The 11,499-nt window shown below is 52.2% G+C and overlaps 1 long non-coding RNA gene across 1 annotated transcript; it reads right to left on the bottom strand.

The window, feature by feature from the left end:
- Window positions 1–243: 243 nt before the first annotated feature.
- Window positions 244–4,198, bottom strand: LOC311422127. The gene is made up of 5 exons (XR_014685198.1): window positions 4,043–4,198; window positions 3,899–3,964; window positions 3,766–3,812; window positions 3,539–3,675; window positions 244–569 (listed from the first exon to the last, which is right to left on the bottom strand). It is a non-coding gene; the product is annotated as an uncharacterized lncRNA (long non-coding RNA).
- Window positions 4,199–11,499: the final 7,301 nt, after the last annotated feature.

Consider the following 11,499-nt stretch of genomic DNA (forward strand, 5'->3'; position numbering starts at 1 on the left):
TCGGATCTTCACACACAGAATTACGGGCAAAATACAGTGCTGCAGCTGGCAAGGGAGCTGAAAAAAATAATCAGAAACTTTGCTTACCTTTATTCAGGTTCAAGATGCCATTAGTTCCGACCTGACTCAAACAGCAGCCACCAAATGGTGGGGGTGCCTCTCCTAGATCAAACCAGAAATCAGGAACCAAAGCCCTCCCGGATGAGCCCCCACTTGTAATAAATGACTGGGTCCCAAATAGGATTGCAATTGAAATTTACAATTTATTAAATGAATAGAGGTAAGCAAGCAGCGCTGGGTGTGCCAGGAGTCTCTGCTCCACCAAGACGCACACAAGTTACATCAGGCGGCTGGTTTTTATGCTGCTAGGCTAATACATATTCATTACTACTTCTACAAAAGGCAGGGTTATTCTAATTAGTTCCCAGAATCCAAACCCTCCCACTGGTGCAGGCGTTATTAGTCTCCGGTGGTCCCTCTGGGGGCCGCTCGTACTGAAGGCTCGTAGTCTTCCTCCCAGGCTTTTCTCTTGTCCTTCTCCTTTGTCCATCTTGGCTGGATGGCAGACACTTGCATAGTGTCCCATGCAACAGTTGTAATAGTTAGCAGTTATTCTGAAACCCCTTTGTTCTCTTATCCCCTGTTGACCCGAATTGCTGGACCATTACTTTGCAAGATACAAGAACTATATATATTAACCACTCTGGTTTTCTCAGACTTGTGGTTATACAAGGGTATGTAAGACAGAAGGTCACATTTCATCTTATCATGCGGCCCTAGCATTGTTCCATATTGACACGAATCAGATGAACTCATTTCACACTGTTAAGCTGTCTTATCACTGCAAGCATATCTCAATACCACCTTCCTTCCCTCTACAGGATGTAACTGGGCAAAAACAACATTTTTATTCCCACAACCTTGATCCCCTTACCATGAAATCCTTATTCCCCTTAAACCTAACAACTCTAACCACAACCCTAACCCTTATTATCAACTGTTATAAATTAGACCACACAATTTTCTGGTCTATTGAAATTATTTTATTAATCAAGTAAGCAGGCACAAACAAAACAGCGCTGGGCGGCTGGGGTCTCCGCTCCGCAACAGCACGCAACTTCCCTTTCCAGGGTAGCTGTTTTATAGCAGTCGAATTCCAGCTTATCGGGACTTGTTGAACTGGCTGAGGCTGCGCAGTCTATTGTTGAGAGGGGGGTCGTTGTTCCTCTGCTTCGTGTTCAGGTGGGGGAAGTGAAGTGGCAAAAACGATGTTTTGTGGTAAGGAATTTCACAGAGTCTGGTTTCACTCAAGGATGTTTACCCAACACCCCCTCCTGCTATTTGCTTGCTTAATCCTCCCCCTTATGAAGGCCATTAAATTGTACAACCTTATCTCCTCAGCAGATTCTCCAAATTCCTCAAAGACAATGAACAAACCCCCACTAATTTATCACATCAACCCCCTCACGCTAATGACACTGACCTTAATCCAAACCCCAAACTGCCCCTAACCCCAGACAACCAACAACGAAACACACAAAGATGGAAACTACAAAAAAGGCAAAACCCTGGATACAGGCCCCAAATCACAAATACACAACCAAAACGCTACAGAAAAGCCCCAGACGCAGGCCCCAAATGCTACAGCTAGGCCTCAAAAGCTCAAGATGCATCCCAAAGCAAAAATGCAGACCCCAAACGTTACAGAAAAGCCCCCAAACCCAGGCTGCAGATGTCTACATGCAGACCTCAAACTGCCAACAGAAGCAGGCACCAACCACACCCAGATGCAGACCCCGACTGCCCACAAGCAGCTCCTACCCCACCACCCCCTCCCAAGAACTGGACTCCACCCAGACACTGGCCCCAGACCCGGGCCCGGCCCCCCCTCCCCCCCCCCCCTCCCAACACAGGTGTACAAGCAGCTCACAACCCGCCCCTTCAGAGACCGGTCCCACCCCCCCACCCCCCCCAAGACATGGGATGCAGAGGTGTACAACCAACTCCCAACTCCCTCCCCCTCAAAGGGAGGCCCCAAAGACCCCCAAATGGAGGCTCCTAGAGTGAACAAGCACCTCCCAACTCCCCCTGGCACAGGCCCACCCCCCCCCCCCCAACACAGACCACAAAGGTGTATAAACAGCCCAGACCCCCCTCCAAGACCCAGGCCCCTATAGTGTACAAGCAGCTCCCAATCACCCACAGATGCAGGCTCCAACCCCTCTCAAAAGGGAGGCACCTAGAATGTATGAGCAGCTCCCGACCCCCCCTAAACATAGGTCCAAAAGTGCACAAGCAGCTCCCAACCCCCCTCAAATACAGACCCCAAAAGTGTTCAAGTAGTTCCCCCCCCAGAGACAGGACCCAAAGGTGTACAACCAGTTCCCAACACCCCTGAGACACAGCCCCCAATCTCCCCCCCAGACACAGGGCCCCAGATTCTACAAGGAGCTCCCAACCCCTGCAAGGCAGGCCCCCTACCCTATACAAGCAGCTCCCAACCCTCCCGCCCCCAAGGGAGGCCCCCAAGACCCCCCAAACACAGGCCCCTACAGTGCACAAGCAGCTCCCAGCCACCCCCAGATGCTGGCCCCAAAGTTGTACAAACAGCTCCCAGCCACCCCGCAGAAACAGATTCCTACATTGTACAAGCAGTTCCCAGCCCCCTTGACACAGGCCCTGACCCCCCACAGATGCAGGCCCCAAAGGTGTACAAGCAGCTCCCACCCCTCCCCCAGACGCAGGCCCCAAGCCGCCCCCCCAAACACAGACCCCTACAACCAGCACCCAACCCCCTACCCCTGATGCCAGCCCCAAAGGTGTAGAAACAGCTCCAAGCCTCCTCCCCCAACCCAGGCTCCAACAGTGTACAAGCAGCTCCCAACCAACCCTCCCCTTCCCCCTCCCCCCCGCCCTCCCCCTCCCCTACACAGGCTCCAAAGGAATACAAAGAGCTCCCACCCCTCCCCCAGATGCAGGTCTCAACCCTCCCCCAGAAGCAGGCCCCAAAGGTGTACAGTCAGCTCCCAACCCCCTCAATGCTGGCCCCAAGGGTCTACAAGCAGCTCCCCCCTTGCCCCCAGACACAGGCCCCAACCCCCCGACCCCCAGACACAGACCCCAAAAGCCTAATCACAGGCCCTGAACTCTAGAGGCAGGCTCCAAAACCCAGGACAAAGCCCCAGTGGTTCGAGACAGGGCCCAAATCCCAGACACAGGCCCCAAACGCTAAACATATGCCAAAAAAAGTATTAGTGCTGGTGCCAAATGTTACAGACAGGCCCAAAAGCCCGAGATGCTCAAGGCTGAGACGTAACTTGGCTTTCTGAATTACTGGAAAGCAGCTTTCATTCTCAGATAATTGTGTGCAGGCTAGATAGGATGGGGCTTCAGGCACCTCTTCATCTGAGGAAACACACTGCCATCAGGCACCGCTGTGCCAGACAAGCTTTTTCTGCTAGAACACCCTACTCAGATGCACTGTGGCATTCAAGTGAACTGCTTTCATGCAAATATAACGACTGATGTTACAACCCACCTTGCCTGTGGCACCTGATGAACAGAAGAGTAAGCCACCACAGCACTTCAAAACCATCCCTGCACGTGCCGCTCCTTGTCGCTCTCTGGCCTTATCTCATATCCTTAGTCACTTCTGTGGAGAGCCTGCCACGGCACCTGCAAAGCAAGACGGACACCTTTCATAGTCACCTTGTGCTACTTGGTCGTTCTGCTCCAACCCAGCTCATGACCAGCCCCTCTTCTTACACAGCTCTTCAGAGTGCAGTTTGCTCCTTTGAGCCTGTGCGAGACACCTGTGAAAGAAAAAGAAATGCATAGGCCGATGCAGCATCCAAAGACACAGCACAACTAGGTAAGTTACTCTCATCTGCTCCCTTACCTCTGCTGCTTACCAGCCCCCGAGGCAGATGCTTCAATCTACCCTCTTCAAACAGCTACAACACCTCTAAAAGACAAAGAGGGGATGATTAGAGTAACAGTGAGACCTACAACACAACAACTGCTACATCTGTTCCTCACTCACCTTGCCAGAGGCAGCTCTGCGTGTGACGTCCCAGGTTGTACACTGCGTTACCTAACCCTTACCGTAACCCTTACCCTAACCCTTCTCACCCTTACCATTACCCAAATCCTTACCTTTACTTTTTCCTTACCCTTACTCTTTCCTTTAACTATAACCTTACCCTTACCCTTAGCCTTACACTTCCCGTTACCCTAACACATACCCTAACACTTTCCCTTACCCTTACACTTACCCTTACCATAAGCTGTACAATAACACTTATATGTACACTTATGCTTACACTTACCCTAGCAATTACTCGTATAATTACTCTAACCCTAACCCTTAACCTTACCTTTACCCATACCCTTACCCTTACCATTACACTTACCCTAAACATTACCCTTACCCTTATCCATACCCTTACCTTTACCCTTACGTTACCCTTACGCTAAACATTACCCTTACCCTTAACCTAACCCTAAACCTTACCCTTATCCTAACACTTACCCTTACCCTAACCCTTACCCTTTCTGCTACACTTACCCTTAGTCTAAATCTAACCTTACACTTACTCTTAACCTTAACCTTACCCTTAAACTTAACCTAAAACTTACCCTTACGTTTCCCTCACCCTAACCCTAAAATTAACCCTAACCATTACCCTAACACTTACCCTTACCCTAACCCGTACCCTTTCTGCTACACTTACCCTTAGCCTAAATCTAAATCTTACACTTACTCTTAAACTTAACCTTACCCTTAACCTTAACCTAATACTTACCCTTACGCTTCCCTCACCCTAACCCTAAAATTAACCCTAACCATTACCCTAACACTTACCCTTAACCTAACCCTAACCCTAACCCTTACTCTAACCCTTACCCTGACCCGTACCCTTACACTTACCCTTACCCTTACACTTACCCTAACCCTTCCTCTTACCCTTTCCCTTACCCTTACCATAACCTGTACCCTAACACTTTCTCATACCCTTACCCTTAACCTTATGCTAACCCTAACCCTTACCCTTACCATTACCATAACACATACCCTAATGCTTATCCTTACCCTTACACTTGCCCTTACCCTTGCAAACAGCTGCAACGAGCCGTGTGTCCTCCAGTGTTCTGACTCCACCTCAGTTGCTACCTGCTCTACCACAGCTCTAAAGGGCTGTGGTATGGTCCTGCCTGGTGACAAAGAAGGCATCACGTAAGAAGCAGAGGTTCTGTCCTGGTCTCTTGCCACCGGATACTATTCTGTCCAAGTGAGAGTGTGGCTCGTCTTCCCAAGGAGCACGGGACATCTCCTGACAGTTTTCTAGCCATCGCTCAGGGCTGGAGACCCACAGCAGGCCTTAGAGCGCCCCCCAGACCTTTCCAAACCAGCACGGTCGCCTCCATATCTTGCCGGGTGACAGCTTGAACCACGCGGTGCCACCCAGTGGCTGCTGCCTCGGTCCCATGCTCTGGCACACCGGCCCATCAGAAAAGTTGCCTTTCCAGCCCCTGGCCAGGTTAGGACAGCAACCTTCCTCTTCTTGGTCTGTGCTCTACCAGTGACTGAGAGTAGGAATGTCAGGGCACGTCTCTGCTGTCCTCCTTTGTCTGCCCTTTCATCAGGGAGCGTGATGGCGTTTCAAGGCATCACCAAGTGGTCGGGCAAGATGCCAATGGCCTTGACAACACTGCAAGGAAGGCTATGTTTCTGCAAGTACAAGGACGTGAGGTCGTGACCAGAGTCACTTACACACCGGAAGCCTTGTCCCCAGTATGCCGGATACCAGCGTGTGGATGACTCACACCGAGGTTCACCTGAGGTTTCTTACAATGCCTCAGCACTTTCTGGTGACTCACAGGTAAGCGCAAAGCTGTCTGCTGATGTCACCTTACAATTAAAGGGCACTGCATGTGCCTCTCTGTCCCTTAGCAAGAGAAAACAAGCCAGAGCCTCTGGGTCAGTGACCGGAAAAACAACCCACCAGGGAACGGTGCCTAGTTGACTGTGGCTTTGCAAGATAGTGCTGAAGCCAGCAGATTCTCCTGGTTACGGCTCACTTTCGGGCATGACTCAGCAGCCTCCTTCATCACTCTCCAGGGCCCCGTGCAGCTCTGGCCTCTCCTCAGCTCTGGAATCAGTACAGCTAGTCGGGTAAGGCGCGTGCTGTGCCCTTCCCCAAGAAAACACTCTGACCTTCCGTGGCTGAAGTCAACAGCTGAACTGCCCTTTGCATGGCACCAAAGTGCATGCATCACTGAGGCCGGAGGGGAGCAGAGACTTGCCACAGGGAGGCCTGATCCACTGCAGCAACTGGCCTCAGGGTCCCTCGCCCTGCACACACACAAGGGTTCCTATCCAGATTGCAGGGGACCTTGTCTGACCGCCGCCTTCCACCCACCCTAGCACATCTGAGCCTCCTCCAGGCTCTGTCCTGCACTGGGGCAGTCCTCCTGAAGAGGCTTGCCTGTGCTCTGAGCTCCTCCATAGCCTGCGGGCACCGCTGTTGCTCAGGCTTGGCCTCCGCCTGTCAAATGGAAACGCTCGAGACGTCCCTTCATCAGTGCTCCACGGGAAAAGTCCTAAGTGGTGGCCATGATCCTCAGCAAGGGGAGGATGTGCGCAACCCCTGCTCGTGGCCTGAGCCTTCTGCACGTCTTCACCAGCACCTGCTATGAGCCCTCAAATGGAGAATTGGTTTGAGGCAGAAACAGATCTGCGGTCAAGCAGCTCTCTTCCGCCTTACATGGCACAACAAGACAGCCAAACATTTCAGGGGAAGGAGGAATGTCTTTCATCTGCCAGCAGAGCTTTGAAAGCCCAAATTACCCTTTCTGCCTGGGCTTCACGTTCATGCCATTTCAGCTGCCTCGAAGCTCTGGGCTGCAGTATAAGAAGGTGCCAGCTCCCAGCTGCTCTATCCTCTGCTTGGGCCTTGCTCTCCTCTGTGAAATCGGTAAGTCTCAGTTCAGTTCCCTTTGCCTCTTGTCTCCTCACTGCTCAGAGTGGATTTTGTGGAGAGGGCTGCACTCGTTTTTCCTCCACCGTCCTCCACAAATGGCCCGGAACTGACAACCACGCCTGACTTCTCTTCTGGGAGGGAACGTGGGAAGGCGTAGCTTCTTTCACCTGAAACGGGGCTTGGGTGGCCTTCTTTGTCAGCCATAGCTCTTTTCAAGGCTCCGGGGCTATTGCCGACACTCTCTAAACAATGACCGGGCTTCTTCCTCCACCATCCATGGGGAAGCAGTGCCCTTGTTTCATTTTTAGCATGATGAGGAGTTTCCAAAGTAGACCTAGACCAAACCCCTGCCCCACCCTCCCTCCCCCCACCGGCACCCCAGACGTATGGTGGTACGGCAGCTAATGTCCTCAGGAGCCCCATTGTTTTTTACTCAGAGCTGTCACCCGCTGAAAGAAGTGGGAGAGAGGAGTTTACCTGACAAGACCAGGGCACTTGGGAGGAGGAGGAAACCTATTTGTCAGAGCAAACAAACTGAGGTCCAGATGCTGGAAGAATAAATTGCCTTCTGCTGGGAACAGCGGCTGATGAGCAAGACCTTCACAGCAGGGTGGCGAGAGGGAGCCTCTTGGTCTGCGGTAGAAAATCTTGCCCTGTCTGAGGCACTAGCAGCGAGTCTAAACTCAACCGATGAGAAAGAATTTGCATCCAGGTCCTCCTACCTCCTTGGGAGCTGGTGAACTGAGGACTCGCATTTTCCTGGAAAATTTTCCAGTGCAGCCTTCAAGGCAGAGCAGAACCCTTGTTGTAGGTTGCGAAGGAAACAGCCTTGCAGGCAGGAGGTGTACCGTTGGAAATGGAGCAAGCGGAGGCCGGAGAGGGCCTCCACTGGGCACGCTGGGGAGAGGTGAGACAGGCTGGACAGGAGCTTGAGTTGCACAGGGGGAGCCTCCCCCTCTGTGATCACCCGTAAACTACCAACAGCTACACACCGCATGCCCACCCAAATACCCACAAACACCCCCTCTGGTGCCACGGCAGGGCCTTCAACAACTGGGTCGTGCTACCACAGTGTCTTGTGCTGCACAACTACTGCATTGTGCTGCACTGTGCTGTTCTGCCCAAACACAGCGTGGCGCCATGGTGGACCCTCTTGCCGGACATAGCTTGCCGGAACAAGGCCCCTCGCCAAGGTCCTTCTCTCTGCTGAGCTCCCAGCTCACGAGAGGTGCTCAGCTGGGAGCTGGGGAAGACTGAAAGGCTGCGACAGCTCATGCCTTCTGCTCCCTCCCGCCTCCGTCTTGCAGGGTCAGCTCCCTCCTCCGCCAGACATGTCGTGCTACAGCCCGTGCCTGCCAGCCGCCTGCAGCCCAGCTCCTCTTGCAAACAGCTGCAACGAACTGTGTCCTCTGGTGTGCTGACTCCAGCGTTGCGATTCAGCCCTCGCCAGTCCTGGTGACGCTGCAGGGCCCAATCCTCAGCTCCTTCCCTCAGAGCACAGCCGTGGGATCCACAGCATCGGCTGCCGTGGGGAGCTCGCTCAGCGCTGGCAGCATGCCCGTCAGTGCCAGGGGCTCCCTGGGCCTGGGGGGCTTTGGGTGGTCAGGGCTGGGCCGTGGGCTCTGCAGTCCTCTAGGACGGGGCAATCTCTTCTGCTAAAGTGCGTCCATCACCTGCCTTTGGGTCAGCGCCACAAGCTTCCAAGGGAGCCCTGGAGCCAGCCCTTAGAGCACAGCTGTGGTCTGCAGAGGAGCCAAGCTTCCACCTCCGTGCCTGGAGGTGGGTGCCTGTGCCAGCCTCCTCCTTCTCCTCATCCGCCTGCCCTCTTTCCCACCTTTACTCCCCTTTGCCTTGAAGGGCAATTGAAAAAGAAGCATCCCAGGCGTGGGGGTGTGCCTTCAGATGGGAGCCCTTCTCTGAGCTTTCCACATTGTGGCAAATGCATTTCTTGGTCTTTCAACGGTCTTCTTCTTTGCCTTTTTTCCCATTAAAGAACTCTGTGGATTAGAGTTGGTGAACTGTCCACTTGCCTTGCCGTCCCTCCCAGCTGAGCTTCCCGGACAGACAAGGTGGTGCAACAGATAAGGTGGGCACGGAGAGCATCCATGCCCAAAGCCTGCTCCGAGCATTAGGGCCATTCTCTGAGCTTTGCTGAACATCCAAAGTACATTGCTTGAGCTCTCATCTTTTGCATTTGCCTTTGATTTTCTCATTAAAGACATGGAGCATCGCCTTTGGAGTCTTGTTTCATTCTCCCCTCTTCTCAAATCCCCGGCAGCTGAGTAGGCAAAAGAGTTCCTTCCTTTCCAAAACTCTGTGCTTGTCCACAGTTTGCGGGGTTGGAAAGAGCCTTGTCTTTCATCCCTCGCACTGGACATAAGGTCATCTGTGGGCTGAGAGCTTGTTTGGACAGAGTATCATTACTCATTGGCATGCCTCAAAAGCTGCAAAGCAAAGTAGGAAGGAAGCCCACGTTTTCTGTTGAATGTCCCTGGGCTGCACTGCCTACAGCAGGGGCTCAACAGATTGCTGGATCAGTGAGGGCCGACACTGGCCCTGGCTACTTTGCAAGGAAACACCCTGCTAAGAAGCCAGAACGTCAAGCCCAAGTATCTTGCACAGCCTGTAGAAAGTCAGCTTTGCTACACCTTTTCCATACGGGGCAATGCCAGTCTTGCAACAGGTACAGAAAGCCAAGGGGCAAGACAGAGGCAACCCTCAGGGTTCCATTGCTGGAGGCAGGAAGAGACTGCGAGCATTTACCCTCTCCCCACAAACGGGACAGTGTAACAAGGGATGTAGTCAGCATGCCTAATGAAGGAGGTTTTGAAGGGAGCGAGTTCATCCTTGCGGGGGAACCCCAGTAATGTCCTGATCCAGCTTGGACATATATTTGGTTTGACGAGGAATACACACAGAGCAGCTTATCCTCGCTGTCTCTCTCTCTCTCTCTCTCTTTCCTATCTTCCTAGCTATCAATCAATGAAACTATCTAGCTATCTACTTATCTATCATGTGCCTTCTTAATCACAGGAGACTTGCTAGTGGTGATTGCTGTTGATCTGTAATAAACACAGGTTTTTAGAAAATAGAGCCTGCGTGTCCTTGTGTCCTTGTCCCGCATCCTTCAAACCCACTATTGCTATCTCTATACACCCATGGGCCGTGTTGTGGACTAAGTGCTGGAGGTGACTTGTTGAGGCTAAATGTTTGTCCACTTCTTAAGAAGAGCTTCAGCGTTGAGGAAACTTCCAACATGAGATGCGGCAGATATGCAAGGAATCTGTTCCAGGATGGTCCCCTTGCCAACATAGCCTGCAGCCTTAGGGACTGGCAACGCCACGGGAGCTTGGTGTGCTGACTGTAAGAGATATAGCGCGGAAGCTGGTGCGGAGTGAAGGCTCCGCAGACAGGCTCTATGCTGTCACTGCAGGGAGAGGGAACCGGATGGTACTATGGAACTGACAGATTGCATGGCCAGCCCTGAGTCTAACTGCCAAATCACGTCCTCTGGGTGAACTTTGCTCCTTATAATCTCATCATAATGCCAAAACACACCTCCATCCCAATGGCTACCCGCCTGCCAGGATGCGACCACCCTTCACTGAGCATGCATTCTGAATTCCTCTGAGCCTATACCTGTAAACAAAAAGCGAGAAAAATTTATGCCAATCACAGCGAAGACATGTATGACTAGAGTCACTCAGGCTCCACCTAGAAGTAAGAAAATAGTCTAAAAATGGCTCAAGAGAAGGAAAATGGAGGGGAAGTCACGGTCACAGACAAGTTGGAAGGCCATCGCTTACTTCTGGGATCCGTCGAGAGGCTGAACCTGTCCCTCCCTCCCCCTTCCCCTCCCCCTCCACCAGGGATGCCTATTGGGTGAGATTCCACCTCTTGGTTATACCGAGTGCTTCCCCGGCAATCCTAACATTCTCTATAGCGTTCTTTCATAAGTCAGCACGTGTGTCATATTCGGGTTGCGTTTGTCATATTCTTGGCATTTGCACGTGCTTTTGTGGACAGTGTAGATATCACCGGCAATACAAAAGAACCTGTACTCCTGTTGCTTCAATAAACTACACCAGTCATTTACTGGGCTGAAAGCGTATTTTGCTATTTGTGCATCCCTGATCGGGGTAATTTCATAGACTGAATGGAACTGGACTTACAGTGCCAAATTGGGCATCACTCGGAATCTAAGCCCAGCCGCCCCAAGCCCCTCTGATATCTGAGTACAAGCTGAAATGCAAGCTGGGTAGGTCCTGTCAAACTTCCTTACACTTTAACACAACACGGGTAAATTCCCCTGTTGCATCATGACAGCACCCACGACCTCACCCAGCTGGACAGACAGAGCCTGGGCTTGCAAAGCCCATCAAAGCAAAGCCTGCTTCACGATTTCCCGATTGCTCAGGCCCCTTTTTTGAATGACCCTGCATTGGCTCAAGTCTTTGCAAGAACACCAGACTCGCAGAGGGCTTGGGAGGGGCCTCTGCAGCTCACCTGCTCCAAA

This window comes from Aythya ferina (assembly GCF_964211825.1).
Source record: "Aythya ferina genome assembly, chromosome: 21".
NCBI lineage: Eukaryota > Metazoa > Chordata > Aves > Anseriformes > Anatidae > Aythya > Aythya ferina.